Source organism: Nothoprocta perdicaria, unplaced genomic scaffold, assembly GCF_003342845.1.
Source record: "Nothoprocta perdicaria isolate Ctin4 unplaced genomic scaffold, notPer1 scaffold_8, whole genome shotgun sequence".
Taxonomy (NCBI): domain Eukaryota; kingdom Metazoa; phylum Chordata; class Aves; order Tinamiformes; family Tinamidae; genus Nothoprocta; species Nothoprocta perdicaria.
The window spans coordinates 150,744-164,104 of record NW_020456087.1 but is presented as its reverse complement, the minus strand read 5'-3'; the positions used below and the strand labels follow the sequence as shown (position 1 = coordinate 164,104).

General features: G+C 39.6%; 1 protein-coding gene across 1 annotated transcript in view; it reads left to right on the top strand.

Moving 5' to 3' along the window:
• LOC112957970 (gephyrin-like) overlaps window positions 1-13,361 on the top strand; it is a gene marked incomplete at its 3' end in the record, with an annotated part of 201,292 nt that overhangs the window by 37,235 nt on the left and 150,696 nt on the right. The gene's annotated exons all lie outside the window — the stretch shown is intronic.

The window sequence follows — 13,361 nt, the reverse complement described above, 5'->3', positions numbered from 1 at the left end:
GCCTTTGGGGACGGATTCACAGAGGCGCTGATGTCTTTGTAGCAAGGTGCTTTGTAGCAAGGGACAGAAAGTCTTTTCTGAACCAGGAGAGCTCCTTTTGCTATGGAGTGCACTGGATTCGCGTCTAAAAGATCAACATTTTAGACAAAAAATAAGATAATAGAAGAGATACTTAAAATCCAAATGTTGAGCCCAGTCTGTAGTTTAAGCCCAGGAGTTTACTTTGAATGAAACTTAGCACTTTGAATTACAGATACATTTTTTTTTTCTGAATTGTACAGCCTTGTAAGCTGGTTAGTAGGAATATTTATTGGTATGATTCATTTTGACTGAAAAATGGAAGCTTAATACCTGTCTTTAGGAAAGAGTGGAATTACTAGGTATTTTAGTCTAACTAAAGGGCAGTAGTCTTCAAGTAATAATGGAAAAAATAATTCAAAATATGTAGGCAAAAAGGCATGACATTTGGCATTGATTTCCTCTAAGTAGATTATGCTAAGAACAATTTTTTTTTTGTAAGTAGACTGTACCATTTATTTTCTTGGATGCATCGGTATTGTTTTGTTTTTACTTGTTTTGTTTTCTTTCCTGCAAAGTGGATGTAAACTTAACATGGAAGATCGTCAGCCAAAAAAATATTACTGTTGGAACTTACCCTATGGAACTCCTCATTTACTATGTCTTGGTTAAATAGAAAATGATTAAACACAAATCTGCGAGTTTGTATCATAACTGGATATGTTGGTAAGATTTTACTTGTACTCTGGAAAACCCTTAAACATAGAAGAGAATGGACATGGGAAAGCTGGAAGTTTATCTGGTATAATAATAGTAATGACAGATGAGCAGTAGTAGCTGGAAACAGTCACAGGTGCCCAGGCCAGTGTTTTATGCCAGGAAAAAATAGATGCTCCGGGTGTGACCTGGGAGAACTAGGTTAAGGTATTACAGTACACAGGATGAGCTTATTGCAATACTCTTCTGCATAAAGTGCCTAAATTTCTTTCATCAGCTGAAAATAGCAGAGTGAAAATGTGCTAGTTGTGAGGTAACCGTAACTACTGGTGTGATGTGGCTGTGAGCAATAAATGTGTGGAATTAAGCTCTCTTCAGCAACAGAAATAAGGGAAGGATTCAGGTACAGGATGTCAGTGCAAATTTAAGCAACTATTCTAAATAGAATATCTAAGTTTCTGGAATGTATTTCCAACATGAAATTGATGAGCAAGGAAATAAATGCCATTAGGTTAGAATCTGGCTGGTTGATGGATACTATGTGTGGCCTGGGGACTTCATTGTGGGAGACTGGCAGGAGCTCCTTGAGTCCTAATGATTCTGTGATGGATAACAAGCTCCTCCCTGCCCCCCTGCATTTTATTTTTAAGCCTTAAGAAGCAGTCTCTGCTTCCAAGGTTGCAGCCGTGTACATTGCCCCACTGTCTCAGAAGGGTAAAAGCCCAAATTCAAAACCAAAAAGAAACAGTTGACACTTGTGCTGAGTGCAGTAATGGAAATGCTGCTGGATTAGTATTTCCAAATTCCTTTCGAGGATTCCTCTTACATACATACACTGTGGAGCAGGAATCTGCCCAACCAAATGTTGAATAAATTTGTGTGAGCAATGAGATGCAGAAGACTGGCTTAGTGTAGTTGGTTTGGGAATAACTTGTGAGGGCAGGTAAATAACTTGTCAAGAAAAGTGCAGGTAGCTCCATCGAGAGAGGTGGTGCTTTAGCAGCTATGGGAGCCAGGTTGTGAGGGGAGGAGAAGTTTGCATTTGCTCAGGCTGCACTCATCGTTGAGACAACTCTTTTCCATCTGTTCTGGGGAGAGAGCTGTGGGACAGACTGTGCAGCCTGGTCAGTTGATCCGTGCTGACAGATGATGAGAGTTACTGGGTGCGATTCTTTGGAATGGATCATTAAATGGTCAAACTAGATGATACAAAATGATACAGAATGAGAAATGACAGTAACTCCGAGTCCTCTTCTGTGGAATGATTTCTTTCAGAAGCAGGAAAGATAGGAGCTGTTCTTGAGCTATTGCCAAAACCCAGAATGGTTTTTGTAGCATCCAAGAATACAGAGTCAGCGGCCTGTTACTGATGGTCATCTGAGCTCCTGTTCCGTAGGAGCACAGTATGGGCACAGGAGAGCATTTTTTTCCACTGGAATGTAAGATAAGGTTTTAAGGCAAATCCCATTAGTGCTTTCCCTTTCCTTCAAGACTGATTTTGAGTCTCTTGGCAGAATCTGTGAAAGGTGCAGTCTTTTAAATCAGAAATCCGTTTTGTCCAGGGTGTTGGGAGAAGCGTTTTTGACTACATTTAAGTCAGAAAACTGTGTCTTCCTGAGCCACCAGGGACTTGATCACAATTGTGTTAGCAAAAAGGTGATACTGGTTACTGACACCTAGAGCATGGTGGCCTTTCTGTGTACAGGTTTATACTCTTCCAGATAGCAGGTTAACACATTGGAAACACTTGTGCTTGAGGCAGCAGCTCTTCATCTTGTTTCTGTATGTGTCTTTCTAAGAATGGGTGATAATATGACTCACTCCATTAAATGGAAATCAATATCTTCCCTTGCTCAGATTCTCTGGCTGTACAAGAGCATCCCTCTGGACAGTGTCAGAAATGCACATCATGAGAGTGAAAGAGTCAACTTAAACCCAGCAATTTGTTTCTAAAAATTCATTAATTTCTAGTTCAAATCAGGGTATAACTCATCTGGCTTCAAAAAAAAAAAAAAAAAAAAAAAAAAAATCAGAAACTGAGAAGTAATGGTTTGGATTGTCTCTGTATGATGACTGGCTTACAACTATAACTTTATTTTCTCAAAACTTGCATAAGTATGTTTGGATATCTGGTGTCATCAAAGGTACATCAAATTGCCTCTTGGAGAGGTGTAGAGTAAGTAGTGACAGCCTTGCATTTATAAAGGTTTTTTTTTAAGCTTGCTACCAAGCTGGTATACCTAGTTTGATCGTAGAGTGACCACATAAAGCTCCTCTACCTCTTGAGAAGCTGGTAGTCTTCCTAAATTTCCTCATCTAGGGGAAGATTACAGAATTAGAACTCTTCTAAGACTTAAGATGCAAAAGGAGGATCTTGGCTGACAGGTTACTAAAGACCACCAAGGATGGCACGTGTCATTGTGTGCTATGCTGGAAACTTGAAATATGGCCATGGGCTTTGGCATGTTTCTGGTCATGATCTCCTTAGCTGAAGAGGACACAGTGGCAGATACTGATCTATGCTGTGGCTGATCATGAGTGGCTTTTGACTTGCCCGTTAATGAGAAAAGTCTCTAGTCCAAGGAAAACAGAAATTACTCCCCAGGCTGGAAACTGCTCCTTTTCTGTTGCAGCACTGCACGTAGATGGCACTAGTAAGAAAGTCTTCATGGTAGTCATTCAGAGGCAAACGTGTCGCTTACAGTATGGGATCCTAGATAAATGTGTGGGGTAGTTTGTGGTGTAAATATTTATTGTCTGTGTTGCAGCAACACCTAGTGGTTCAAACTGAGATCAGGAGCAGACCTGACACATGATCTGTGCTGGAAAAGCTTACACTGAAAATAGGTAAAAGAGAAAGGGTTGAGGGGAGAGCAGGGAAGCGGCCCATCCACAGCATGGGAGAAGTGGAGCCAAGAGGAGAGACTCGAGTCTTCTGAGGATGTCTGGCTTTCTCCTTGTGCAGAACACACTGGTCTGCAACAGCCCCCCCTTGGTACCTTAGTGCCTTTGGAAAATGGACTTCTTGAATATAAGGAAACATATTTGCTTTTAGTCATGGTCAGACATCTGTGATCCCTTTTTGGCTGGCTTTGGGCGAACATCGGAGCCCTGTTGCCTTATGCTGCCCTGTGAAATAGAGAAGTATGATCTTGAACTGGTCTCTATTCATTCAAATGGGCAGTTCATAAGAGAACGTTTTTATTTCCATGGAAAGTTGGAATAGCTATTGGAGATCTTGGGCCATAGGTTTGGCATTTTATTGCTATCTTGATGATATTTTGTTCTCTAAAAGAAAGAAAGAAGAAAAAAGACAAGTGTGAGTAGAGTTTAGTGATGATTTACCTTGCTCAAACATTTGTATCTCATCTTATGCTACACTCAAGGTATATTAAAAAAAAAAAAAAAAAAAAGAGGAAAAATAGGATACAAGTTCAACTCACATTTCCATTCTTCATAGCAAGAATTGTGTGTTAAGTCTGGCACATTCACGTAAGGATAATCTCTGTGGGGAAAAAAAAATGGAATGGTGTTTTCTGTTGAAATAACTCTGTGTGGTTAATACATTAAAAAAAAAAAATTTTAGAAGGTTGGCAGAGCGCCAATGACTTGGTTTATTATTACTAGTAGTATTTTAATAAAAAAGCATCTGAGAAATGACAGAAGTTAAACTACATCGTGGAAGAAAATAGATAACTTTGTTCTGCTTATGTTTCTCATGTCAAGCTTCCTGCTCTCCAATTTGTCAGTGCTTTTCACACTCACTGTTTGCTTTCTGCTGGCCTCAAATTGACAATTGACTGTAGCTCTCCTGTAGCCCTCACCACCACCTTACCCTGTTCACCCCTTTCTTACAGGTCAGCTTTTGCCATGCTGCCTGTTGTGATTTTAGTTATTTTGTTGGACTCTTATTCTCCCGAACCTCTATCTGCCTGCCTGCCTGTCTGTAGAGCTCCTTGGGGCCTGGGCCACCCCTTCGTGGAAGGAGCTGGCACGTTGTGGCTGTTACCATCAACACAAAATAATCTGGCAAGCAAAGAGCAAGACTGAGATGAATAACTATCTGGAAGATATGAACTTTCTGGTGGAAATCCAGATATTTCAGGTCAACACTTAAACTGTAGGAACGTTTTGTGGTTTAAGGACAGGAAGAAGTGCTCATTTTTACTTAATTTAGCTTTAATAACTATATGCTTTCTTCTGGGATGATAATTGAACATGGCATACGTATCTGAGCTCAGTTTCTCTTGTTACTACTTGCTGAATCACTGCCATATGTAATGAAGAAGACTTTATGATAAGGAGAGAAATATATGCAGTGACATATTTAGATACCTTGTTTTTTCAGAAAAAAACCAAAATATTACATAGCATGCTGCGTATTTTTTTCTTTAAGGTGAAAATTGAGTCTTTGTGCACCCCAATGTAAATCCTAAAGACATTTTTCTTTTTTTAGCTTGAAAAAAGTGCAAATCAAACTTGTATATTTTACTACAAACCACTGTTTCACTGACGCTTCGTAAAACTGAAATGCTTAAATTCACTGTGGTGTGTGAACTTGTGAGTAAAGTGTATGCACTGTGGTGTGTATGGACTTGAGTGAAACACCTCCGACTATCCACTGCTGCCATTCGACAGTGGTGCACGGCTGTTGCACTTCTACCATAATTCATATTTAAATTGCATAAGAATGGACACGTATGTGATGTTATGCCTTATTTCAGGAAGGGGGTGGAAAATGTTGTAAGCTGAAGTTAATTTTTTGTTCTACCATCTATATTAAAACCCTATTCTTATATAATCTTTTGCTGTGTATTAAAATTAGGACTTATGTATGAAAGTGTCATTTTTCCATGATTTCTTTTTTCTTTAAAATCTGAATTTAAAATATGAAAAAGATGGCCTAAATTTGGATGAGTACGTGAGGAATAGACAAATTTCTTAATACCACTCTTCCATTTGTATTTGAATTCTATACATTTTAATAGCTCTATTTCTTGCTCTTTCTCTGTCCTACGAAGCATTAATATGTGCCAGTCCTTACAAACGTACTGTTAGGAACAGCATCCATTTTTAATAATAAGGTTGCATTAAACACTTGATTTTGTGAACATTGTCTCCAGATGGGTGTATTACAAAGAAATACAACACACTTTTATTTATAATAAGCTTAATTTTTTAAAAAAAAATGACCAGTAACCAGTTTGTTATTAGTTGGATTTCATAGGCCACTTGTTTCCAGCCTTTGTTTTCCAAAGAACTTGCTGAGATCATTCAAGAGGCTACTCTGCTTCATCTGTTAATGTGGGCTAGAACTGCTACCTTTGGGGAATTGGTGTTGCTGTACCAAAGACTTTTGGGGTTAAATCAAAGGTGGTTATTGCTACTGGCTTTTCAAAGGCAAAATGGAGGTGGTAGAGGTTCCTGCATATAGGAACTCATGGCCAAGAATGCACAGAATTTCATTATGAAGAAGCAGAAACTTTAGTGCAGCAAAAACCACTGGACACTTTTCTTTGTGTTCTCTAGGTGGTGGACACATTGATTTAACTTTATTTCAGTGATGATGCTGTTGGGACTGAAATATGGATGTGATAAGTTGCTTCTGTAATTGATCAAATGTTGAGACTTATTTGAAAAGACTGAAAATGGTACAACACACGCCAAGTCATTTTAAATGAATATTTTAGGTATATTTATCCCAATCTTAGATTGATTTATTGGTGCATTTCTAGCTATTGGTGTTGGGGAAAAAAACAGATTGACATATAAGACCTTAAAGGCTGAAAACTCAACAAGTATAAATATTTTGTAATTTAAAAAAAAAAAAGGAAAAGGAAGGATTGAATTACCAAGTGCTTGGGGACTGCGTCATGAGTTCCATGTCAGCTGGGATTCAGTGCTGGGGCTAATGTAAGTCTGGACAGACCAGAGCAGGCAGTCTGCTCTGTCTTGTGGATGAAAGCTGGACAACTTGGGGCCAGGGATTTGCTCTAAAGCAGGTGGCCTTAGCATGCGCGCGCGCGCGCACACACACACACACACACACACACACACACACACACAAAAATCCTGAAATAAATAATTTTTTTCTTTAGAACCACTAGGAAGGGTTTACTTTGTGTACAGTAATTTTCAGTTTTTCATTGGTGTTGCTGTATGTGGGTAGGTTAAAACATTGTCTTCTGCAAGTTGTTCCAGAACCAAAAGAGAATTTGGAAACTGCTACCTCTGTTTTTCATACAAAGTTCTTAAATATTGTACCATTACAAGTGCACTACCAAGGTAAAACTTCTTTGCTTTCCGAAACATTCATCAAGACAAGTATTTGAATCTTTAGTCTATTAAGTAACTTCAAACCTACAGAATTTTTGTGTGATTGATGTTACAGAGGTGAATAGAGCAGTTATGTTGACTTCAGTAGGATAGTTCCTGCAAGTGAATATTTTAAGGGTTGTTATTCATATAGGGTATGAGTTAGAAAAGCAGCTCAGATGTTATTTTGAGATGAATAGCTGTCAAAGGGAGAGTTTTTGTGGAAAAATAACTTCTGGTGTTGATTTGTCCATCTTTGCCTTTCTTCTGCCTTTTCTCAATCGCTTCTAAGACTGTACTTTTATGAACTGATGTAATTATAGTGCTGCTGTCTCATTTTTTTTTACCTCTTTATCTCTTCAATTATTAGGCACTTCTGGAGTGTCAGAAATAGCTTCAGTGCTTAGAATTTAAGAGCCAAGTCATTGAAGCAGCTATAGTCTGTTTGGGACAGTTGAGTTATTTTTCATTTAAATATAGATACCTCTGTAGGTTACCAAGCTAAAAATCAGTTGTCGGGCTAGGAGTGTATGAGCTGCAACTTGTTTGCTGATATAAATGATGGAAAATTTGGCCTACCAGTACTTTTAGAAATAACTGAAACGCTTGTGTGGAGCTTTAATTGCGAGTTGTGCAGCAGTTCTGGGGGCTGTGGTGAGCCCCACTGAAGAGAGAGGTCAGAACCAAGGGCTTTCCTACATGGTTGGAAGGTAGAGCTGGGACAGCAATGCCCTCTGAGAGGTTCAGAAACAAAAATGGAGTAAATTTAAAGTTTTAACTCTGGTTTCTAAGATGTCTGTTACCGCTGCAGTTCTTTGCATTGATATATCTTTCTTCCTGAGGAATACACACGAGAACCCCTTTTCACTTTTCAGGGAAGAAATGCTACAAGTGATCCGTGAAATGTTGTCTAGTTTTGCATTTGATCATCCTAATGGAATAAAAATGAGCCCAAGTTCAAAACAATTTCAAGAGAGTGCTTGGATTGGAAATGCTCTGCAACATTGTGCAAGAGAGAAACAAACTGAATATATCGGACTAGAATTGGCCATAGGATTTTTTTAAAGTACACTAATAATAGTTAATTTGATTAAAAATCTTCTCCAGATCAGGTGATTATATTTGAGACATACAGCTTAGACTGTAAGAATGGTAAACTGGAAATCATTTACTTCAGCCATCTTCAAATCTGGTACAGAGGAAAAAGTCATAGATCTCCACATATTGTTGTTCTGTAGCTACAGACTTGGACTTACCATTAGGGAGCGTAGAATTCAAATGTGATTGCTGGTTTTGTTAATTTTTCTAATGTATTGGTACGAGAGCATTTCTTTGGGTCCATTCATTATGTCAAGTCTGGCAGCGTTTAGAGGCAAAAACACCTCAGTGTTCCTGGTCTTTTCTTTAGCTTGATACCCTGAGGTAAATTTGCATTTGTCTTGTATGTTATTTTTGAGGTTTTCACTGAACCTAGACTCCTGAAATAGATTTTTAAATTAATCTAATAATTCATAGTCTTCTCAAATATTATGGGAACGTGAAGTAAGATGAAACCTGGGTTGTAAAAGGGGAGTGTGTGTGTGTGTGTGTGTACATACTCATACATGTACCTGTCTGGACCAGGTTATTTTTAAGCTCTCTCTCAATTTAGTTCTTACCTAAAAGGTAATAGCTCTGACTATTTCTGCAATCAAATAACTTCCAACTATGGTATTACATAAGTAACAGGAAAAGAGAAGTGTTCTTTGAAAGATGGTATGTTTTTTTTTTGTTGTTGTTGTTTTAGTGGTTCATGTTTATTATTTACTTGGGATTGTACTGTTTGTGACCGCCTTTGCAAATGGAGCATTTGGTCCATAGTACCTGAGTGCTTGTTAATATTTCTGTGGTAATTAACAAAGGAAGGTGGTAAAACCAAGCATTAGAAAACCATTGTATTCGTAGGTCACTTTGCTACTTCTCAGGTATGCAGGTAAAGCTGTATTCATATTTAAATGATTGAATGTATACAAATGTGTATATAGTTGTAGTATATAACACAAGTATGCTTCTAAAATGATTCTTTCCAACAAAGCATGTTCTGGGACATTTAAAGGACAGATAGCATTAAAATAGCAATGATTAGCAAATTTCATTTCATCTTTTAAGATAACACAAATCTATATTAGATAGTTTCCTGGAAATGTTGTTTAAGGGCCTTTTGTGACTCGGGTTGTAATGATACTTCTAGTTACAGATTTTACTTTGCCAGGACTGAATCTCAAATGTTAGAGCTACCAGCTTATTTCTTGAAGGGCCTGTTCTGAATTCAGAAGAAATCTGAAGCTCTAAATGCAGGTGTAACCTCTACTTTAGGATCACTGCTCTATTACTTTTTTTTCTGATGTACCTTTGATTTAAGCTTATTATAATTAAACAAAAGTGATTCTTCCCTTTCCAAGCATATTTTGGATCTTTGCCATACTGTGAAGTGTTTCTGTCCCTCTGAAATGCATTTTTATGTTGGAAACACTAAATCTATGCAGAATCACTGATTGTTTCCAACAAGTCATCAAGAACTGAATAAATAACTTGAGTTCCAGGTTTAACATAAGTTTTTGAGTTGCTATGTTAGAAGTTATTTTTAGGTTTGATATTGAGAGTAGCTGTTCGCAACATGCAGTAGAAGAAACAACTGTTCTAATTCTGCCTACAAAGCACAACCATCTTGGTTGTCTTGGACTTTATTTAGAGTCTCATTGATACTGATGTTATAGAAATCTATCTTTGTGTTTTCTCCATTGTTGGGTTAACTTTGGAATTCCTTTTTAACAGTAAAGAATTCGATATTTTGAGTATTTCTCTTTTAACAAAACACACTTACTGTAACTTGTTATAGTTTATGGTTGTAATAAAGGTTTAACTACTTTAAAAAAAATACTTTAGAAATACCACAATTACCTTGAATATAAAGTAAGTTCTCCTTCCTGCTTTATTGATTTGTTGGATTTAAAAACTGCTGTGATACAGGAAGGTCTAACCAATCAATATAGCAATATATAAAGCTGTATATAAAGCTAAGCTATATGGCTTAAATAAAGACTTTCTACATGTGCATAACTTATAAAGAGGATACATATGGGGAAAGATCTAGTGACTGTCAAATGAAAACCAGCCAAGTTTCAAGTATTTGAGGTTTTGATTTTGCAGTGGTAATACATTTTATTGAATTAAAAAGCTTCTCTCCCTATGTTTTAGTCCACTCTTTGGTTCTTAGGCTCATTGGTAGCCATCTAGTTCAAGCAGTTGTGACTCTTCGTCTCCCTTGGGTTCCCGTAGGCAAGCAGCGACTGAAATAGGTGTTTCCCATCTTCCCTTTTCTGGATGGTTTGCCACACTTGGCACTTTGGAAAGATCTAGTGAATGTCAAGCGCTGTTAAGTGCTGCTATTTCTGCTCCTCAAATAGTACAGGCACAATATTTCAATCCTTGCAAAATTTTCTTATATATTTCTGGAAAAAAAAAATCAAATCTGAGCCCCTACTATTTCAGCAGTGTATTTCGTTCTTCCTCCTCTTTCTTTACCTTACGTTTTCTGAAAACATCCACTTCATTCTTCTTCCTTGAAGGTCCTCCTTGAGCCCGTTACCACATGTTAGTAGCCTGTTTGCTGGAGTAGCTCTTACAAGTGCAAACGCTTAGATGTAGGCAGATGTATGGTTGAGATGGGACTGGAGCAGAACAGCAGCTGCTTAAAACAACACCAGAAAGACGGGGTTGTGCAAGGGGACTACAGCAAGACTTTTGGGGAGCTAACAGCTGTAACAGATGTTGCTAATTGGAATACACATACAGAACGGGTTAGATATTAGAGGTCTCTGAGTTTTACTGGTATTCTCTATACTGTTACTCGCCATTAGTGGTTTCTGATATAACCCATTTATAAGACGATCCTTGTGGCTTTGTGGCTTTTGTGCAATTTCCTACCTTTTGGCTGCATAACAGGACTGCATTAATTACCTGTTTTAGGCTGTTTTGGAGCATTTTACTAAAGCAGGTAGGGCTGTGAGGAGCACTCACCCTTCCGATCTGTGTTCTCCTCACAAATGTTCCATTCCACCCTCCCATCAAATTCCGGGCCTTAGTCCCTTTAGCACCTTGAGGATACTGAGCTCAGCAGCCGTAGCCCCTCGCTTGCACTTTGGAGGTGATACGTGTGGTCAGGAGCTGATCCTGCCACCCTGGGGCTCGTCAGCAAAGGCAGTGTTTGTGTGCGGGGGCAGACTGGGCCCTGCTGCTGGGCCAGGGCTGCAAAGCAGAGTGCTAAATGAGGGGAGCAAACGCAGACACCGTTTCTGTTCTGACTGAGAAGGGTTTTTCTTTCTTCTATAAGGAAGCTGAGGACAAAGAGCAGGGCAGACTGGAAAATATTTGGCTTCATATATCCGCAGTAGGGGAAAAATAGAAACCTGGATTCTGAGAGGAAGAATCTGAAGCAGCTCGCTTAGTTACTTTTAGAAGGTGACTAGATGTTACAAGGAGGGTTTTTTCTCTTTGGTTTCAGCTTGGAGTTAGCACCCGCTCTTCCTGTGTAGAGGAGTTTTTTTAATGATTTCAGGTTCTCCGGGTGTCTCTTCACAGCACGCTGCCATCACCTTGCCTTTGGCCCTCAAGGCTGAGCAGCCTTCCAAAAATAATTGGGAAAGCCAGAAGCTGTCTCCTCGGCTCAGTGTTTCCCGCTCGCTGTGCGGAGCGGTGCCGCGCTGTTGCGTTTGGGGCCAGCCCTGCATGAGCCTCTCAGGCAGGCGTGATCGGCTGGCTCCCAAAACCCACAGCTCCCGGGAAACGCCTCGCTTGGAGAATAGGCAGAAATGCTTCCCTCTCTTCCAAGAGCTGGTGTGCCATGGGAATTGCAGGGTAGGATAAGCATGTTTGTTTCTGCAAGGCAAAGCAGAGCTGCTCTGCTGCAGGAGGAAAAACATCCTCTATGGTGAAACAATGCGAGTCTGTTTTGAGGACTGTGAAACAGATATCCAATTAGTTAAATCCTGAATTTTCTTGCTGGGTGTGTTTAGGTTTTTATTTGTCCCCACACCTCAGCCATCTCTCCTGTGCTCCAGCCTCCCTAGCTCATGGGAGGCCGGGTTGGAAGGCCTCTTAACTGGCGCTGTCCCACGGGCCTCGTGGCTCCGCTTGGGTGCTTCCGGGCAGCGCTGCCGCTTCCCGGGCGGAGCCTCTGCCTGGCTCAGGGTCTGCGGGAAGCCCTGGCCTTGCACGGGCTTGTGGGTCTCCTGCTTTTCATTTTGCATTATTGGTAGGGAGCTCTTGTCTGTATATACCCATTTAGAGCTGCAGAGTGCAGCAGAGCAAAAATGTAACCCCTGTTTTAATGCTCTTTCTTCCAAAAATGGGAGAACTTTGATAATCTGAAGGAAAGCCCTCTCTATTCTCAGTAGAACTTTTAATCTCAGTGGATAGCTGACATCCATACATCTGTGGAACACTTTCAGAAAGCATGCAGGGCTCCTAACTGATTCTGCTTCAAACACTCCTCGCACTGGAACTCACCTCTGTTCGGGGTTACAGGGTAGGGCTTGAGTGGTTGTGAAGCACCAAAGAGGACTGATGGGTCTACACCCAGAAGCATTTTGTGTTTAGCCACATTGAAATGTTTCTTTGAATAAACCTCTTTAATCTCTTCTCTTCTGTAATAAAGCTATTATACTGGCACTTTGCAAGCAGACCTTTTCTTTTGCTCATTTCTGTCCCTTGGAGAAGGAGCTGTCCTCTGCATACATAGCTGTCTCACCCAAACTCTCCATTATAGAAATGCTCATGCTCTTAATATGTGGGGATTCCGCAGTTCTGAGCAGCAGTCCTATTTCCGGGCAATTCAGACAGTCACTGGCTATAGGGTGAAGGATTCTTGGAATATTTATGTCACTGGTCTGAGATGAAATGAAATCAGTCCTTTTCTACTGCAGATAAATGTGTATTTATTTGTTATTTTTGCATGAGAACTGTGCTTGTCAGTCTTTGCCTCTGGCTGTAGTGCTAAGTGCCATGTGCAGAGGAGACTCTTCCACCTGCCCCAGAGAAGAGCTGCTGAAACCCCTGCTAGATTAAAAATTCCATAATTTAAGATAATCTTCATTATTGTGTTTATTAGTAGTAATTTCTTTTGTACCTTGTAAAATAGAGGCAAAAAAATATTTTAAGAGATGGAGTGGGTTGAAATTGATTTCATAGGTTAAGTAGTTTGGTAAACTAAGGCCTTTAGAGCCACTCAGATTCACAATGCTAGAGAGGAAACTGTGGTGGTATCACAGCTT